Source organism: Pinus tabuliformis, chromosome 9 (genome assembly GCF_031772625.1).
Source record: "Pinus tabuliformis cultivar Carrire ecotype Pingquan chromosome 9, CPIR1, whole genome shotgun sequence".
NCBI lineage: Eukaryota > Viridiplantae > Streptophyta > Pinopsida > Pinales > Pinaceae > Pinus > Pinus tabuliformis.
This window is the reverse complement of record NC_142307.1, coordinates 1,806,371,512-1,806,375,908: the sequence shown is the minus strand read 5'-3', so window position 1 is coordinate 1,806,375,908 and position 4,397 is coordinate 1,806,371,512.

Below are 4,397 nucleotides of genomic sequence, written 5' to 3'. Positions count from 1 at the left end.
TTGTCCAAGTCAAACCTAAACTTTGACTTCATATAACTTCTTCATACGAGCTCAAATTCGAGTTTCGTTCACACTATTGGAATCAGAATTACGAGCTCTTCAATATGAAGCTAAGTTTATCAAGATTTTGACACTTTGTATTTTGAGCCTAATTTTGAGCACATGATCACTTACTCTCATACAACACAAGTTCTTAGAGGAAACTTGTGAAGGGGTTAGAATTCCAGTTGCATCTTGTCTCAATAGCATCACGAGACTAATCGTCCTTATAGCCCCTTACAATGATGATGCTATGAGAAGTTTTTCAGACTGATAGTAGAAAATTTCTAGGACATGGACAACAATGGAGGCTCTATCTTTGGGAAGAATATGGATATTTTTGAAGTTGTGGCCATGGTAACAACATATGAATTCATGTTTGATCTTGAGTGTGATGATATTATCTTACATATGTTCTGATTCTTCTTCAGCATTAGGAAACATCATCCTGACACACTCGTAGTACACATGCAGTCAATCTTGTCATCATGTATGAGAGGTTGTGATGCCATTTGCAGGGATTTGTTGGCTATATTGTTGACCATTTGGAGGAGAGAAAAATTGGTTTCACTCATTTCTTATGAACTCGCTGAAAGGTTGGTTGAGAATAAAATTGGGTTGTTCAAGAGATAGTTGACTAGGGAGGAGCTGGTCAGCTTTGCTGGATCATACGAAAAGAATGAGCTAAGGAGGAAGGGTCTCTACTTCGTTTGCAAGGGACTGTGGGGACCTGATCACTCATGCTTGAGTGACACTAAGAAGCTGATGGAGGTAGAGCAGGTGGAGATTCCTTTTGAAATTTAGGGTGAGGATTCTTCTTTGGACGATTCCATGAGTTCATACAAGGATGCCTCCACGGAGCATGAGGCAGGTGGCGTTGTTAACAGTATGCCAAATTTATATTTTGGTGTATATGGTCAGCAGTCAATGGACCCTATGGGAGACATTCAGGATGATGGGTCACAAGTGATGATTCAATAGGAGGAGCATATGGTGGGGCATGAGTCAACTTAGGAGGATGATGTGCACAATATGCATGATGAGCCATCTGGGGAGAGACATTTGGAGGTTCATATTGAGCCCGTGATGATGGACGATGAGAAGCCACCCTTGGGGTTAGCCATTGATGTGAAGCAGACAATTGTACATACAACTTCCAAGGTGACAATAATTGCAGACACTTGTCCTTAGGCTCTGCTGGATGATGATAGGGTAGTTTTTGTGAGAGGTTGGTAGATGGAAGGAGTACAGAGTTACCGATAAGAGAAGGGAGGAGACATTGGATATGGTGGTACATCCATATTTGGGCCTACCCATTAATGGCGTGCAAAGAGATGTAGTGGAAACTAGCAAAGTTGCATCATTTTCAGGCCACAACCCTCCCCAGGAGTACATAGACACAACGCACAACACAATTTGGAGACTTGTACCCATTGTAGGGAGAGAGGTAGGGTTCTCTTAGTGAATGTTGTCGATTGATGAGTAGAGAAACATGATTTGAGCATGAACCGACATCAACATAGTAGACTTGTTCCTTACACTGGAGTCCATGGCTTAGATTGGCGGGAAACCATGAGTTGGTATCCTTTTGATGGAGTATCAACCTTGGTTCAAGGCACATTCCAACATGGGCACTTAGATGAGGGGGTTACTATATGTTTCAGTGGAACGATAGTTCATCAATATTTCATTAGCACTAGCCCAATATCAGAAGAGTGGGGTTGACCTTGACCTATGCCCGAGGTTGGTTTGGATAGAGGTCATGAGTTGGTATTCGCTTGATGGAGCAAAAAATATAGCTATAGGCAAAGCACAGTCTAAGCCAAGGGACTTGGTGTTGAAATGTGGCAACAAGAATATTCCAATTTAATTTGTCCTTGAATTCAATTGTGAATTAAAATTGAATTTAGTCTTAACAATTACTTGGAAATAATTAATTAAGTTATTTTGACATAATTAGTTAGAGAAATTCAAGTTAGAAGTCTTTCTAAAGTCATGCAAGAGTTATCCCTTAAATTAAGGAGAGAAGCCTTAAATTAAGGAGATAGTATTGAGTTACATTTGAGTTGTAATTAGTTAACTCAGTTTAATGATTTAAGTCCAGTTAAATTAGTTCCAAACTATTTGAGGAACTAATAGAGAGTTAACAGTCAGTTGATGCAAGTCTATTATGAGAAATACCTTGTTGAGATTAAAGATAAGAACAGTGTATTATTAGTTGCATGTGTTTTCCTATAACGAAAACTCATGCATGCAGAAGAAATTTTTCCTTGAGTATTGCACAATTTTGATAGTTTGTGAGATCAAAGTGTTCCACTTGGTTGAAGGTGAATCATCCCAGAGGAACAACGCAAGGAAATAGGAGCTTGGAGGGAAGAGAGCAATGCTTGAGAGAAGCCTGGATTGCCTGTGAAAATTTGTGAGGATTGTACTCAGAGCTGGCTAGCTGTGAAAGCTAAGGCTTTGAATAATTCCTATGTATTTCCACCTTGTATGATGATACACATAATGGGGTTTTTAGTTGAGGCTTTCCCCAAAGTATTTTCATGTGTATTGTGCATTGATTTTTCTTCTTTTGGTTATCTTTTCCAACTCGATATTTAAGCTTCCACAAATTGATAGTAGAAGTAGGTTATAGTATTTTGTTTTGATTTATATTGCATTATCAGGTTAACCTATAGGAAGATTTTCTACATGGTATTAGAGCTGGATTTGTAGAGAATTTTCTACATGGTATCAGACCAAGGTTTATCGGAGCTGTGAACAGTATAATGAGAAGATAATTTGAAGCTTGAAGTTCGGGGTTACAGGTGCAAATCAAATTCATATCATACTTCAAGGTTGGCCAATGGCATTCTATGGTTTGAGACTTGAGTATGCCTTGGAAGGTAGCTCGAATTACATATCATGGAAAGATAGAATGGAGGATGTGTTAGAAGAAAATGGCTTGAAGGAATTCATTGATCAAGAAATCCCAAAGCCAGCTTCAACTAATGCACAAGAGTTGGCTGAGTGGAAGAAGTGTGTGGCAAAGGTGAGATAGATCATCCTTGAGGGAGTTAGAGACCATATTATCTCGAGCCTCCATGGGAAGGATACTCCATATTCAATGTGGAAGACATTGAAGGACCTCTACCAGAAAAGTAGCGACCAGAGGAATTTGGCGCTTAAGGATAAGCTCCGAAGAATTAATATGGAGAAGGGTGATACTATTTCCACATATTTGAACAAGCACACCACCTGCAGAGATGAGCTTCACAATGTGGAAATAACTACTACCGATGATGATATGGTGAGCCTCGCTCTCTTTGGCCTTCCAAAGAGCTGGACTAGCTACCAGGACTCTGTGAATGGAAGGGACAAACTACCGGATTGGGAACAATTGTGGTCAAATATTATGCAAGAAGAGATCAGGAGGAGCACACGATATGGTTCTTCATCCAAGGATCATGATGAAGAAAATTTGGCCTTAGCAAGTAAGGCAACGAAAGGGAAGGTGAAGGATTCCTATTCCGAATCGAATTCTTCTCATGGAGGGAAGAAGGGTGACATTTCTAAAGTGAGATGCTTTAATTGTCACGAGATGGGACATTATGCAACTAATTTCCCATCGAAGATGTCCAAGAAGGGATCCTTGGAAGGATCGGAAGGTGAGGCATTAAACTATTAGCTAGAAATGGACATTACCCTCATCACATCCATGGTGTCGTCGATTAGAATATGGTCGCAAGCATGCCTTTGACATCAACATGCAAGAATTTGTGAAATGGACAAGAAAGGTGAATGCTAAGACTCACATGAGCTCACAGAGTGAACTCGAGTGTGTGCAGTCATCAAGTAAAACTCTCAAAGGAGCCTTTGAAATTGGGTGTAGGCAAAAATTTTGGAGGGTGATTGTAGTTGCTACAACACTTGGCGACAAATTGGTAGAACTCCAACTTCTCTGTTTTGGTTCATTGCTAGCATAGGGGCTTGGTATTTCAGGGAGTATTGAATCGTTGTTTGGGTTACTTCAACTTCCCCACTTACCCCATGGACATACATGGTTTTCCTTTTTCCAACTCAATCAAACACAATCAGAAGTTCAGCTTGATCATAGTGTTTCGAATCCGGGAAGGGTAGTTTATCTTGTGGGTTGAATGTTTTCAGAGTATAAGTCTTCATCTTTGGTGTTGCTCCACTAAAAACAGGCCTGGACAATACCCTGGTGGAGTCACATAGGAAATCACACATTGCTTCATTGCTAGTGAGGCTAGTGTTACTGGGAAAAGTGTCTACTCAGAACTGCTTATCCCACTAAGGTGTGACAGCTGCCTTAGAAACAAACAGAGTAAAGCTACTTTCATTTTTCCTTTATG